The following is a 16,843-nucleotide window of genomic DNA, read 5'->3' as shown; positions in this document are numbered from 1 at the left end:
TAGGAGAATTCAGTTTCTGCTCCCTCTTGGGACCTATTTCAGGACCTATTTCCTATGACAAGAAACATCTGTCAGCACCATCCCTTTCACTGTCACTAAAATTTCCTCCCTGAAAAACCAATCTCCCCAAACACATTCTGCTCCTGCCTACTGGCAGACAACATGTATTGAACTCTATGGTACAGCACATCAAAGAACTTAAGAGAGAAACAAACTACCAACTCAGACAGTTCTACTACTGATAAAAAAAACTGAAGTCCTTACACAACAAACTGCAAACCTGTTGGAACTCCCTCCACTTAGCACCATAGTGAAAATAAAAACTAGTTTTCAAACATGTTCTTACTCCCACCTAGAATATAGAAATTAAATTGAACGTGCACATAGATATACATGTATATAAATTTGGGTGTATATAGGTAGAGCTGCACAGGCAAAGCAAATATTCACCATTAGGTCCAATACATGAATAAACCATCACTTGTGAGAAATGAAACATGGCATCATAAATTAAACACTAGAATACTATTCCAAACTATTGAACGGATATTGTCTCTCTCTCTCAGTTTCTGGAGTTTTTATTTTGTACACAATTTCATGTAAAATGCAACTTTTGATTTGGCACAGGCACAAAGCAGAGTCACTGAGTTTCAAAGCAAGGTAACATCACCCTTGACTCCCAGTAAAAAAAAAAAAAATCACTTGTTGAGTCACTCAGTGCACATTAGCTCTTTTTAATATACTGTGTTTAGGAGATAGAATGTAATTTTTGAATTAGGCTCTAGCTTGGTGGAAACTGGTTAAATAACATATGTAGGGTTATAATATTTTTATGAAAATCTTGCTCCTTTGCACTACCCCATCGACTTCAACAGTACTTAAAACGGATGGTGCGTACAAGACCTCACATTCAAGGTCAATGCTGAACAAAAGACAATTTCTTCTGCTTTTCTCTTATACAGCCACTGCTGCAGTTTTCCTCTAATGTAGCAGTTTAGTGACTAGGTAAAAAGATAAGAGCAGTTGCAAACCAAAAAACCAGTCTCCAGGAGAACATTTAGGTATAAATCATAGATCAGTTCATGTGGTATCCTTGGAACATGAATCTGGTCTCAAACATGCCAGATGAATGGAAGACATCAGAATCCAAGCTGTAGGAAAGAATCATCAGGGTGTGGCCTCTCACCCTTCAGAGGAAAGGAGCACCCAAGATTTACAGATGCTTGTGGACAAAAGGAATGTCAAAAGTCAGAGGGTCCACAAAAATCTCACACAGTTCTGTTACTAAATTACACATTTGTCATGGAAATTGGTACATTAGTTCTTAGCCTCCTATTAAGCACACAGCAGTGGGTTTAGGATAAAGGAGGGAGGTGAAAGGGAAGGCAGAAAAAGATGAATTAAAGAGGGGTAGAAAGAAATGAAGAAAGAGAGAATCAGCAGTCCTGGCTCCATCCCTGATGCAGATGATGGGGTGTGCAGGGTCCTGGGGTACACACATATCTGGGCTTTGTATGGGTACCTTTTTCTAGATGAGTTTCCCTGGAGGTAAACTTCCCCCTTTCTGTGTAATTTAGCTACTATGAAAATCGGTTGGAGGCTTCAGGGTATTTGGTGGTCCCCATATCCTCCTACATGCCTGCTTCTTGACCTCATTCCTACACTTGTGCTGTGTTGTGTTTGCTAATATTCAGGAGCCAGGATAATGATGTTTGTCCCAGAAAAGTGCTGCTCTATCTCCATGTGGACCCTTCTCCAGCCCTATTCTATTCAGTGTTCTATTACTAACTTGGCTGTTGGCTGTTATTACCAACAATCCTTGGTTTGCTCCAAAGCCATCCAGACAGCAGTGTTTGAGACATTCACATAAACTCCCTTATCTTCAAGCTTCTACACATGGGAACAGCTAGATAACACAAAGGACGTGTGTCTGTCAGACATGCTAGAATCTCTCCAAGAGGGATGTCCAAATGGTGCTAGTGGAAACATTTGAGTTCAGGCTTCCTGGATGAGTACCTTTCCTCTGCCAATCTGGGAAAAGGCAGGATACAGCCATTTCTAAGGAACATGACTCCAAGACCTGCATGCTTCCTAGTTGCTACTGAACACAATAAGGAAGTCCTTGGAGCCCCAGTCTGCTGGCTGCAGGAAGGCACAGAAGTAGACATATTATGGAAACTGACATAGTGTGATTATACTGTCTCCTGTGCTGGTGCAGTCCAGCAGAGAGTACACCGAGTTCAAAGCCAGAAGTCCACATGGCAGAGAAGGGGTCTGGCCATTCCTGGCAGGCCCAGGTTCACATTGTTAAAATCATGCTAAAACTCTCCATCCAAGCCAGCTCTTTCCTTTTGTGGCAAGCTGATGTGCTGACAGTAGCTTTACCTTTGTAGGCAACTTGACCTTGACATGAGACATCCACTTGCATCAATAGGGGAAGAGGAGAAATGTTCTGAGGTGCCTTTGAAGATTTGAACTCTGACCCTGGACCAATGGACTCAGCTGAAGAAATCTCAAAAATGGGCTCTAGACCAAACACACAGAAAAGACTTCCTAGGCCTCCAGAGAAAACTAAGATGATTTTCAAAGAGTGATTATTCCTATTCTGTTGAAGACACTCATCTTAAAAGGGCATGAATCTGTCCTTGGAGAAGTGTTTCCTTTTCTCCATAGTCTAGAGAGAAGGCCTGGCAGCTGGTAGAGCTTCTGACACTGGAGGTAGAAATGATGCAGAACATGGTAGCAGAGTCAGCCCTAGGAATTCTTCCCAAAGGTTTGGCATGATGCTTTTCAGCCCCAGCAGCACATTACGGCTGCACGAGAGATCCACAGCTTGAACAGAGGGATCACAAACACCATCAGTGTGGGTGACCACCACTGCATGCATGGGCCAGGCCCACTCCCCCCAGAGAGTAAAATGGATTTGAGAGGAAAGCCAGCTGGGCCAGGGACAGTGTCCCCAGTTGCAATAGCTATCTATCCCTGGCCCAGGAGTGGCAAGACACTATCATAATTCCCATCCATCAATTCACAGACATTCTATGGCAACTCACAGGACTCCATAGTAACAATGCCCACTGTGAAAACAGCAGCATTCCCACGCCAGCTTGCCTGGAACTGCCTCTGCACACACACACTGTGCTTCTGTGCATACTGAATGGATGCAGATCTATCTCTACAGCTCAACTGTCCAGAGAAATGTTTACTTGACTGATTAGCCTTTTGCTTGTGAATGCCCAACAGCACACTGACATTCAACACAGGCTTTTGCTATTGGAACTTACTTGGCAATTTTTTTTCTTTTTCACAAGCCTCCCTGCACCAATACACTCAGCTCTTCCCCCAGCATCAAAATCTCAGTTACATGGTGTGACTGTTCCCAGGACAAATGATGTAACTTCCTTTTGCTCACTGAGGACGACACAATGCTCCCAAACAAAAGGCAAGTGCTGAGAAGTGCCTGCAAGGGCTGTAGATGGCTAAAGATATTTAATATATCTAAGGCATTTTTTTTGTTGTTCCTAAGGCTTCTGTATGTCTTCATTCCTAAGGAAAATATACATTCAATCAGTGCACTGCATGAACATTTGGCTGGGGCCAGAGTTTAATCAAAGTTTTCTCCCCACATGCTCCCATCTTAATTGGGCATGCACAATCACAGCATTTGAACAGTGGGGAGTTTTCTTACTAGATTGTTTGTTTCTATAGGCTCGACACAAAGGATCTTGAAAACTGCCCTCCTGCTAGGAACAGCCATGTCCCACCGTGAGTGTACCATGTGCCATTTCTGAACATCAGAAATTAGTTCCACCAAACCTTTGTGGAGCAGGAGTGCTGTGAATCAGCAGTATGCAGGAGCACAGAGAGAAGGTGAAAACATTTTAAGCTGAAATCTGGGGTTTAAGGAAGATGGCATATTTAGCAGGCTTTTTTATTTTTTTCTCTTTTAAATCACTTTCCATTTTGCAGTACTTAAGAAGGCATCAGCTCAATAGCCTTTTATTATGTACCACTCCCAATAACCCACACTGAGTATGGGGTGGGGAATAGCCCCAAATGATGGAACTGAGTGCTTGGTACAAACTTACCCTGATAGCACCTGGGAAAACACAGCTTTCTATGCCTTCCTTCACAGTCAACACTTCTGATGCCTTGCAAGCGTAATAAGGCCCCATTTTCCACTCTGCAAATCCTCAGGGACCCCAGTGTATGTGGAAGAGAATGGGCACACACAATTTCTTTGGTCTTCAGCTGAACCTTGAAAACATATGTGTAACTTGAAGTCTTTATCTGCCCCTCCTTCCCATCCTCAAAATCAGTCATATTTTACAGCTCTTATGAAAATGTTCTCCACTTTGCTGTCTGTGGGAAATTGATCACCAATGCAGCTCTGCTGCTTTTTTTGGATAAAAGCAGGGGGGGCAAAATTTCCCTCATCCTCTAATCTCAAGGAAAGACACAATATACAGGGCTTGACCATCACTTCTCTCCATAGTTCACAGGCTTTTATCTGATCACCATCAATTGTATCAGTATGAGCCAACTGATCAAGAAAATCATCCAGCTGACTTGTCTCTCTGCAGTACCCATCAATGAAGTACTTGCTGTCTTCTGTCCTACTTAAAAGATGCTGGAATTCTCAACACAAACACATGTATGACAACTTACAGTGAGTGCTTGCAGCTCAGCAGACATCTGCTTTCTGGAGCTGCCCATGTGGATTGCATACTGCACACAAATGCTAACAGGGAAGGACAAGTCCAAATGTTTTGTTTCTTTCCTACATCAAACATTGAATCTGAAAAATGGATAGATATTCTGTTCATGGGGGACTGACTTAGTGAGCACAAAAACAAGTGAGAGGAACTACACACCATGAATACAGGGGGGACATTAGGGTCAATGAGAAGTTTCTGTGTTGTTACTCAGACTCTTGGGCTAGAACATTGTGCTGCTAATAAATATTTATACCTTCAATCTGTGCCCTGTGCAACAGAAAGTGCTGTCTTGTTGGCACTCTGCCTCAAGCTCTACCATGCCAGGTATTCCTGAGAAATCTGGCTATAGAAAGCTCCTGTGAAGGGGACTCTGACATGCACAGGTAGATATGTAAAATCTCACACTGTGTTGGACAGCAGACCACTGTAGCCTCTACATATCACTACAACATAGACATAAAGTATCTATGAACATAAAGTGCGAAAAATCCCACCAGGAACAAAAACACTGAAAATCAAGATGTGCAGTTTGATGTCTACACAAGAAACAGCATATAGGAAAGCCTCAGATTTACAGGGGATCAGATTTATATAGGGGATGAATCCAAGCCCAGTGTATAGACAAACATGGTCAGTAATAATAGCACATTTGCCAAGAGAAAGGAAAGAGTCACGGGGTGATGTACAGCAGGAATGGAACCAGAAAGCCTCACAAAAAACTCTCTCATGATTTCTGCCTCAGGCCTCAGCTTAACTGATTTCTTCAGTGGGCTTCAGATCATTTAATGGGCTTCAGTTCTGGAGCCCATTTTTTCAAGGGATATGTAATTCCCACATCAGTCCTATGGATAAAAGCTATAAGCTACAACCACCCCACAACACTAGAAGAATGGGATTGCTCAGAAAAGAAAGGGCAAGACTAACGAAGGATATAACAGCTGTCTTCCAGTTACAGCAAGGGCCACCAGGGAGAAAAAGAGGAGTACTTTTTTTCATGTTTCTTATCACGAGAATAAGAAATTATTATCTTAAATTGCAGTAGGATTACAAGGAAGTATCATAGAAAAATGAAGAGGTAAGGCTAAGGAGATATGCATTTGCCTGATGAAGTTGTGGCATTGTTGCTGCAAACCCAGGTTAGAAACTAATGTCACAGAGAAAGTCAACAGAGCTGATCTGGTTTTTAGGCTTACTGATCCTCATCTGGTGCAAACTGTGAAGATCCCTGTTCTTTTTAGGTCCCTTTCCCCATCTTTCTTAACAGAAGAAGTACTTCCTTCTATACCAGACATGGTCAGAACACCAGTCAACCCTGGAAGAGATGTTCTCCAAGTTCCCCTACCCACTGCCAAGGACTATGGCTGACCTCCATCTTCTCTCTAGGAGAGCTGAAGAAAACAGTCTTCTTCCTAAGTCTCACATGTTGAAGGAACTCCAGAATCACATGGGGTCCAGTGCAGAAGGCTCCTGGGATGACATGATTGTCACTTTTCATCAACATGTGCACTCTGCCAGATCCAGAGCAGTATCTGTTCATCTCAGTATCTCCACCATCCCTGTACCAAAGTCAAAATAAATGACATTTTGGAGACACAGTGACTGATGTACTGAAAAACATTCTGATAGCTACTGACTCCATTTCAACAAAGCAATAAACAACAACTGTTTATTGACTTTCTACTAGCTCTGCCAATGCACCACTTACAACATTGCTGTTTTTTCTCTTCTGAGCAACAGAAGAGAAACAGATCTTGTTTAAAAAATTAGGCCTCCAATATCCACTACAAGATCCAGATTTTGAACCTGATTAGTTTATAATTATAAGACAAATTGGTGTTTGAAACCATTTTATTTCAGCAACTGAGAAGCCAGCAGTATTAATATTGCAGCAAGATTAAAACCTTTAGTCTTATTAATTAAACTGAACCAGCATGTCACTAAAATTACTTTTTGCTGTGTACACCTGCAGTTTGGGTAGCTCAACGCACTGACAAGTAGCCAGGAGTTCAGACCATTGCTCTGCTTCAAATGGGGGCAGAAGAGAAGTGTCAGTCTCCCTGTGGGTGCTGTGGTGGCAGTGCTGAAATGCTCCCGTGGAACCCTGGCCACAAAGGGTCTGCCCGACTGACACATGGAGGCTGAACAAAATGTAGCAAACAGAAAGGCATAAGCTGTGGAAAGGGATCAAGATGCTTCAGTGATCTGTTTTCCTAATCAAAAATGACATTTGCTGCATAGGGAAGAAACTTTTTTTTTTAGATGATGGTGTATGACTAATCCTGGGAGTCTACAGTAGCAGAGGAAGCACCAATGCAGTAACTAGACCAAATATTTCGGGAAAACATTTGAGGGACAAATAAGAAAAATGTGAGCAATTACATGATTTCTGTTACATTTCCCTCTGAGAAACCAGCAGCACAAGCAGCCCCTGGCCCTTTCCTTTCAATCATGATAGAGTATATTTAACACCGTATTTCCCTCCAGGCTCTTTCACACATATAAGCCATCTCTATTAACACATGCATTTATAAGTTTGGTATCTTGTGCTAGCTTTACATGACTTAAATTGGATCATTAACATTGCAAATTAGAGAAATGCCACACTGCACTCCTCACTGCCTGCAGCACTTAGCAAGTGGCATGCAATAGCTATTTAAAACCAGCTATTAACTGTTTTCAGGATGATTCAGTATCAAAATTCCTTCCTTGTAAAGGATATATATGTGAAGGTATCACGCCTCTCCTTTTGTGCCTCTGATTACACAGCCACAGCTCTGAGGTGCAACGTGAATATTCAAGGTGCAAAGGCATCACAGATTCCTTGGTAGTTATTGTAAGAGTCAGTTTAGCAACTGGCATCTGGCCAAACCAGGTTCATAAAAAACGCTATACAACTTCACAACTGCTCTTTAAGCCTCAACTCTTGAGGGGAGATACCCTTCAAATGATTAAAAAATTGAGCAACATGTCATAGCCAAGGTCACAGTGTATTTGGAGAACAGGAGCCCAGGCCCTTGGCTGTTATGTAGCAGTAGAATCCTACAGAGAATTGCACAGCCCCAGTGCAGTCTGCAAGGGACCATGGCAGTCCCTTGTAGTGACTGAATTCGTGCCCATCAGTTATTGTTGACAGCTTATTTCAGGTCTGTGTCCTATCTTTACTTCTTCAAGTCTTTAACAGAGCCCCACCAAGAGGAACAGCCTGATTTCAAAGAGAGCTGTTTTCCACCTTAAATGAAGATTTTCACAGTCTCTCCTGCATAGTGGAGGGGAACTGTGCTTCTTTCCCATGGACAACTCTAGGGAACTGTGCTTCCTTCCCATGGACAACTCTAACACCTAGAGAAACCAGCTGAGGAAGTGCAAGACAAGTAGAGCCATCACTACTGAAATGCCATGATTGTCAGCATATACAGAGTGGTTTATGGATCCCCACCATGCACAGGTAGGCTGCTCCAGCTGTACAAGAAAGACAAAATCAAACTCTGGCTGAGTGAAACAATAGAAATTTTGGTTTGTTTTAGCAAATACTCTAGAAGTGACATATTCTGACAAAGAAAGACCTGGTGCAATACAAATGACACTAGGAGAGCCCTGTTGCTGTGACGTTAGTTCCCACCAATGTCCTGGAGACTGCATAATTGCTGCCACAGGCCATTGATTGGATCCAGCATGGCAAACACGATGTTATGGAGCTTTTACAGTCTCTGGCTGTTAAGAACAATAGTCGGAAAAGCTGGGATGGCTCCACATCCACACCTTTCATAGACCAAGGGCTGTAATCAGTGGTTCAGTATCACAGCTATTACAAGCATAAATCTGGGGTCATCTGTTCTTTTCCAGTTGGTTTGAGTTTTGGTTTTGTAAGCAGCTGATTTTTACATGTTCAGCTTCTGTACAAGTGTGATGAATGAGGTCTTGCTTTTTGCTTCTGGAATACCCCTGGCACCTTTAATCTAATCCCTCAGATCCTTTTCTGAGCTGTTCAATTGCTTCTTCTGTTCACTCCTTCTCCACGAATAATTTTTCATTCTGCCTGTCTTGTGCACCTAGTAAATCTCCCTTCTTCCAGAGAGCAAGGGTGCTGCAGGCTCTCTGACTGTGATCTCAGCCCAGGAAAGGAGACAGGTTGTAAGCAGGATACTAACAAAGCCCCCAAGATGCACTGTGGGGCCCCACCTCTCTGAACAGAGGTTCTCCAGGGAAGCAATTATGGCACCAAGCCTGTGAGAGTTCAAGAAGCATGTGGACAATGCTCTCAGGCACATGGTGTAACTTCTGGGATTGTCTTAAGCAAATCCAGGAGTTGAACTCTATAGACCTTATGAGTCCCTACCAACTCAGAATGTTCTATGATTAAAAAGATTTATCAGGAACCATAATGGATGCCCACTGGCATTTAAAGCTCTGTAACAAATCACAGTCTTCCAACACAGCCCCAGAGATGTGCAGCTGCGCAGGGCTCATGCACCAAGCACATCTGCCACACTGAAGACAGGTGGGGATCACAGTGGTGGACACTAGCTTGGCCTGGACAGAGCAGAGACTGACACAGCCCATGCTTTTGCTGGGCCCAGAGCTTTTCCAGGATGAAGTCCTGAGAGTTTACTTGTCCATACTGCAAAGGTGGATCCCAGCAATAAAAAATTGCCATTTTCTCTGCACTAGTGGAGAAAACAAAACCACCAAGCTAAGAGTTCAGCAGCCCTTTTCTCTCTAGCACCACACTTTCAACTTATCCTAGGAGACAGAAAGCTCAACCACCGGATTTCCATATTTATAAGGAGAGAGTTTCTGTTTAGCCAAGCTTGTGACGGAAATAACCCTGCAAACAGCAGCAGGTACAGCAGCACAGCAAACACATCTGAGAGGCAGGGATGTAAAAGCCTGGAGACATCTCATAGTGCTGCTACCTTGGCATGGCTTTCCAGCCCTGCCTGAAAAATTCTGAGGGCACAAATCATTTTGGCTTCTAAAATAAGAGTTTGCCTTGCCCCTGCCCCACACTCCTGTATCGCCGTGACTAATTAGCATCTGGAGGGATACAGATTCTCTTCTGATAAAGCAATGTTTGGCTCCCTTCTCCCCTGACACATTTGTATCAGAAATATCCTCATTATGTGACTAATCAGGGAAGCCGAGACAAAGGCACAGAAGCTGACTTAAAGGGAAATCACTGGTTTTTATAAAAACATCTTACAAATTATTCTGTCTCCAAAGGGCAGGGATATTTCCTCCCCTCCCAGTGCTGGAAAAAATGCAAAATTGAGGTTCCTGAAGAAAAAAATCCATCTTTATTACCAGAAGTGGTGGCTTTTATCATTCCCAGTATTTAGTGATCTTGCTCCCAATTCCCTTGGTTACTGCAGGGTTGCAGTTAGTGTACTTCAAAGGTCCTGGAGAGCCTGCCAGCCCTGTGCTGCACACAGGGGCTGGGCTCAGCAAGGTGTCCAACAGCTGCAGTGCTGCCTGATACAGTGGATGGCAAGTGACAAGGCTGGTTAGCAGTTTACCACACTGAGTTTAAAATTCAGCAGCACATGAAAAGTCAGCCACATCACCAGCCATCCCTTGAGATGGTCTGAAGATATTTTAGCTACATCTTTAATGTAGACAGCAGGCTGAGTGAAAATCAGAGTGTATTGAGGTAATCTGCACTTAGCAGAAGGTCTCTGAAATAAAGACAAGCAGACACTATTTAACAACAGCAACAGAAGAGCTTTTTAAAGGAATTTGTTTCCCTTGCATGCTCCCTGGAATGGATCTGGTGTCCATCCAGCTCCATCTTGTCTCCTTCCCCTCCAGTTGACAGCATCAGAAAGAGATACCAGGCCAGACAGCTTCCACCTTGCTACTTTCAAGGCAGCCTCTTTATCAGCTGAAATCAAGCCACCTGTCCCTTGACACCATTTGAGGAGCTGCAGCAGATTGTGGAGCATGGGAGGATGCACTTCATGATGTGGGAACAGGAGGTCGAGTGAGCTCATTTGTGCATGCACAAAAATCCCAACCAGATCCCTGTTTGAGCTGGGAATGGAGATTAAAAGATAAATACACCATCAGTGCTCCCTGGGACAGGCTCAGGCACATGCACAAACTCTTGGTCTTTATTCAGGTCCCTCTGGGCTGCTGCTCTTTCTGCTGCTGATACATGGACTAACCCCAAGGCCCTGTGCTGGCTCTCCCAAAGGCTTTGCTGTAAGGCAGACTGCTATGAGCTATGGCTGGGGTTTGCCTGCTTTGCTTTTTAAGTGTGACTGCTCAAATCTTTGGATTTAGAGAGTGTATTTTCAGATGCTAAATGTCTACTCTTTGGAGTGAAATTTTGCACTTGGACATTTCCCTTAACCTAATTGGAAATTCCATACTTGTATATAGTTCTAAAAAAATCCCAACTTTTTTTTTTTTTTTCTTTTGTTGAGGTGGGGTTCTGGGAATACATTTGGTCACCTGAACTCTCCTCTCCAAGTGATGTCCTTCTCTGCAGGTACAGCCTGAGGCTGAGGCTGATGAGGACAGGGGGACTGGCAGGGGGTGAGCAGGGAGGAAAAGCAGGATTTGGCAGTAGGACTAGAGCTGTCTGGAGAAGGTGATGGAAGAAAGAGACTGGATGGATAACCAGATAGCCAGGAGGGGAAAGAAGAACAGCAGAATCATGTTCCTAGAAGAATAGATCCAGGAAAAGAATGAAGAGACACAACAGGGATAGCAAAAAGTTAAAAGTGCTGGAAGACACAGCTGTCAGACATGAGTCATATAATGCACCCTCCTAGGCAGTGCTCTGCCAAGGCTCACAGACCTGAAGCATAACATCTGACCATTGCTGTTAACTTCTCTAGGTGATCCCAGGCTACCTTTGAGTGAAACTCCAGAAGCCTTCTGGCAATGAACAGATTTAGGAACCTGACTGCGATCTGAATACAGCTAAGGCTGCTGGCCATACAGCAGTGCTCTCACACAGAGCCCAGAAACATGCTGGTGATGCTGTGACCCCATATTGGGGTTTTCTTATAGTACATTTTTCTGTTTTAAAGCTGCAGAGAACTTACATTCGAAGAAAATAGCAGGGATCATTTTCCAAGTTCTCAAATACAGCTATTGCAGCCTAATTTGAGCCCATGCAGCCTATGTACTACAACAGAGCCTGTAATGACATATCCATGTAGACCCTTTCCTTTGGTAGTGCTGCATGGACCTATGCTGGAGATGAATCAGGATTATACAATGAAAGAACAGAAGTCCAAGTCTGTGATTTCTTGCAGAAGCTGCAAGTGATGTAGGGAAAAGGGGAGCACAGTGCAGAGACAGAAAGATGATTTTGTGATTACACAATGTGGAGCTATCCTAGAGAATTGGGACTTGTATGCTCTTAAAAGAAATGTGCCAAGTCTCTAAAAACAGATTTCCCACAAAGGGTCACTAATAAGGTCTCCCTACTTTGCTGGAACACTGGATCAGAGCCCTGAGGTGTGATATGATGGGTGCTCACAAATGCTGCCAAAATTGAGTGGGAGTTGTACTTGCTGCAGGTGAAAATATGTGAATCAGAAGTGGGGGAGTGGGAAAGACTCAGGCAATAGGTATCCTACACTGAAAACCCCAAATGAATTTCTGGCCTTAGTCTGTCTGTCTCAAGCCCTTACCTGCGCTTGATGTCACAAGATCATGAGACAGAGAAGGTATTTTGAAAAGACATGGGGCATCTTGTACTTTCTGGCATTTCTTATACAGCCCTTCACCTAGCAGCAGGGCTGCAGAGATGAACAAGGACTTTGTGAGGTGCTCAGATGCTGTCTATCATGCTAAATGCCACAGAACAGTCCACAAAATGTCTTTCTAGGCCATCAGGGGAGTTTTGCTCTTCTGCCATTTTTTCACCTTGTGTGTGTGTGGCTCTGACATGTCCTTCTGTACATTAACTGTTTTTCCAGAATTAGTCTGTTAATGTCTTCATGCTCTGTGCTCAGTTAATTTTCACAAGAACTAACTCTTCTTCCATTATCATTCAAACTACTACAATTCAGGGAGAGAGACAGTGTTTCAATTATGTCACACATCCCTGGTCAATGTAAAGAGTCATCTCTCTACCAATCTGTCCATTCCTCTGTCTTGAGAGCCTATTTGCAAGCTTCCCTGCTGGCATCATCCTGCTGCCTGTGCAGCCATCCTCCACCAAAAACTGAGAGAGTGGAAGAAGTAAGCAAAGTAAGAGCTATTGAAGTAAGGAACTATTATAAGAAATGAGAGCATCAGCCCTAACTGTTACTGTGTTCATACTAAAGACTTGCCCTCATCCCAGACAAAGTGCATGCCCTGGGATGGCCTGGCACTTGGAAAAGTTCCCTTTTCAGACCTAGTATTTAGAGGTCTGCCAGAGGTGATGAAAAAAGAATGTCTATTCCTTCTCACACTGTTTTTTTCTACTTTGGTATAGATCCCTGCATCCAGTAACCTGAGTCTTGTACCAGTGGATACACAAGCTGTAGGGATGGATTTGCAACTAGCCTCTTGCCCCTCATCCCACTGACTCAGCTCTGGGGACAGCACCAATCAGACTCACTAAGTCCTTAATGCCTTGAGTTTTGAAGCAGTTCAAATATCTACTAAACTTTTACCTTCTTTCCTACCTCTTTGATTGCTTTCTTCCTCACAGCATGCCTCCAATGTGCTGCTTCAAGAAGAAACAATCTCAGTATTTTCACCATTTCTTTCTTTCTTGTTAGAGATGCTCAAACTTTTCCTGATTCTAAAATACTGTTTTTAGGATGGTTGAGGAGAAACACATACCATGTTCCAGGCAACATGCTACTGATTTAAGAAGACTTTACAGTTTTCTGCCTGAATTTTAATCTCCCTGAACTTTTGTTTGCCTTCATGCCGCTATCACCACACTGAACAGCTGGCTTCATTCCTGTTCCCTGCAGCGATGCTACGTTTTTTTTCCCCTGTGTCCCAGCTTTTCTACCTTCCTTTTAATCTTCCACAGTGTTTTTTCAGGAAAAGTCTGAATCATTTCCCCTCTTTTGTACTTGGGAAAACTGAGATCCAGAGAACTGAAGCTGCTAAACACAAGAGCAGGAGAATTGGGTCCTCCTCCAGGGTTCTGTTCCCTGAAAAAAAAGCATCTTCATGTAGGCAGTTCTACCAAACACATTACAGAGCATGTACCAGAAAGCAGTGAGGACCAATATTACACCCCAAAATAAACTGCAGGGGAAAAAAAGATGGTCAGCAGCTGCAGTTCCAGCACTGTATTACAGTCCTGAAATACGGTCCCTTCCTGCAAGCATTTTAAATGAAGAAGAAAGTGACATAAATAACCAGTCTCACATGCCAGACTATTCATCAGAATTTTTAAATGTTGGTGTCAGTATACAGGCCTGCATCTTTGTCCCATTTTCTCCCTTTCCCAGCAAATTGTTTTTCCAGAATCAGCTTGTGAATGTCTTCATGCTCTTCCCTCAGTAACTGTCTCAGGAACTTACCCTCTCCTATTATCATCCAAACCACTGTAACTCACAAAGAGAGCTGATGTTCCAACTATGCCACATGTCCCCAGTAAGTGTGAAGAGCCACCTCACTACCAATCTATCACTTCTGACAATTTCCTCTCCTGATGAGTCTCACTCATATAAGGAGCTTGGAACGAAAAAGCAGAAGAGCAACAAGTGATCTTAAAAAGCAAATGAAAAATGTGCATCTTTTCTCTTAAGGTACCCTCTCAGTTTTAAGTTTTGACCTGAGCATAGCATGTATAGAGTCCTGTAAATATGTCCCCCCAGGACATACAGAAAAACAGAGACTAGAGAAAGAAACAGTGAAACATAGGAATGGGAATTTCTGGGGCTTCAATTCGGTTTCTAAGCTGCCAATAGAATTAACACAAGTGAAAGCATTAGGAAGGCTTTTCACTATCACTGAAGCCTTTCAGCTTAATAAGGACAGCTTAGACAACACATTCAGATACAGGAGAGATGGTTCACATAAAATTTCTCTAAGAAAGGTCCCCTGAGCCTGGTTCTATCTATGTGCCTTCACAGCTTTCAATTAACACTGCAGGTAGGCACAGAAACACTTTCAGCTCATTATCCTCTTTTCAAATAGTGGTGGACATGACATTTAGCTGAAACAACCCTTTGTAGATCTTTTAAATTCCATTATCATTAGGAAGACAGGCATCCAAAAGAGATATTGTTTTCCTTACTAATAGTTTTATCTTCTGCAGGGTAGAAGCAGCTTTGTGCATTAATTTAAGGTTTGCAATATCTGTGCTGCTGGAAAAATCTATCTGAAATGTAAATCTTAGGAGCAATGATGGATTGAAGCTGAACTCAGGCACTTGACTTATGGAGGCATAAATAGGAACATTAATGGATCAAATATTCATCAGCCTCCCAATGAAATAAAAAATGGTAAATAAATTGAAGTATCTCTGGGTGATCATTCTCATTATCTGTCTATACAACATAACTAGAGAGTCACTGGTCTGTCTTAGCTGTTAATTGAAGGCACTTTCAGAAAGTGCTGCTTAAGCCTTGGAAGATTGACTGTTGTTCCAACCACTACCTAATGTGTATGTTAGAGCTGTATTATAAAGCAGTCTCATTAGGACCCTGCCTCCAGCACCACAGCTCAGAGAGAGCTTCTGAAGCTTTAGATGAAATTCATATTTGAAATAGGTCATCTACATGCAGCCTAACCCCTGGGCACATCTTCAGCATACTTAACTGCATACTGATCTATCTAGACTGATGCTCATGTTGTAGTAACACAAGATACCTAAGTGCATTGTAATGACACTCAAAAGAGGCAGCAGAGTACTGGCCCATGGTGATGTACAATCACGCGATATGCCAACAACTGACATCATAATGATCAGCCTGTAAAAGCTAAAAGCAGCTACCTCAGGGTATGGTTTTAGGTTTGCTTGCTCTTTACTGCTCTTTCACATACCTTCTTTTGCTCTTACCATCTTTCCTTATTTCCAGAACTTTTATTATCACTCACTAATGGGAGCCTGTTAGTGTTGAAGAGGATGTCCTGTCGAGATAGTAGTTCCTAGATGAGACACCATACTTCCCATGAAGCAGCCAGCCTCTACCTGTAACATGCTCTAAAGTGATAAAATATGAAAGCTTCCAATTTACTTTATGGAAGTAAGTGGGTAAGTGGATACACTTCCACTTAAACTCTTCTCTGTACAATTGTTGAAGTAAATATCCATCTTGTATCTACTTCACCTCCAAAGCAATGTTTTCAATCTAAGTTATAGGGCCATCTATGATAACTCAAAATCGGGCATCATCACAAGAACTGGTGCAAACTGCCTACAGAATCACTGCTTTTAAATGAGTGGTGTGATGTGGGAATGATTCTGAGACAGTACACAGGGAGCCTGAGCCAAACAGAACAGGTTCACAGAAAATGAAACAGGGTCATGGCCACAAAACACTCAAAACAACTCAAGTGCCTCACCTATACCAGAGAGATCAACAGTTTAATTCTAATCTGCGTTCCATACATAAAAGACATTTAGCTATCAGAAAGCACCCAAAGGAGGGCCATGAGGATGGTGAAAGTCCGGAGGGGAAAACTTTATGAGGAGTGGTTGAGGTCACGTGGTCTGTTCAGCCTGGAAAAGATGAGACTAAGGGTCTGGGAGAGCTCATCGTAGTCTTCAACTTCCTCATGAAGGGAAGCAGAGGGCAGACACTGGTTTCTTCTCTGTTGTGCTCTGCAACAAGATCTGAGCAAATGGCCTGAAGCTGTGTCATGGGAGCTTTAGATTGGATATTAGGAAAAAAATTTTCACCCAGAGGGTGGCTGAACACTGGAAAAGGCTCCCCAAAGAAGTAGTCATGGCCCTAAGCCTGAGTTCAAGAAGTGTTTGGACAGTGCTCTAAGGCACATAGTGTGACTTTTGGGATATGCTGTGAATGTCAGGAGTTGGATTCAATGATGCTTCTGGTTCTCTTCCAACTCAGTTTATTCTATGATTTAGTTTGCACAGCCACTAGAACAAATATCAGATGAGAAGAATGTAACTGAGATTGTGTTATGTTTAATCACAGGATAGTTGTGTGCATCTACCCTGTCTCTGTTTTTCATGCTTCCACTTCTGCAAG

At 42.9% G+C, this 16,843-nt stretch overlaps 1 protein-coding gene across 3 annotated transcripts in view; it reads right to left on the bottom strand.

The window, feature by feature from the left end:
- Positions 1–16,843, bottom strand: part of FAM219A (family with sequence similarity 219 member A) — a 92,501-nt gene that overhangs the window by 38,975 nt on the left and 36,683 nt on the right. The window lies entirely within an intron of this gene.

Source organism: Lonchura striata, chromosome Z (assembly GCF_046129695.1).
Source record: "Lonchura striata isolate bLonStr1 chromosome Z, bLonStr1.mat, whole genome shotgun sequence".
Classification (NCBI taxonomy): domain Eukaryota; kingdom Metazoa; phylum Chordata; class Aves; order Passeriformes; family Estrildidae; genus Lonchura; species Lonchura striata.
Note: the sequence above shows the minus strand (reverse complement) of the source record. Positions and strands in the feature narration are given on the sequence as shown.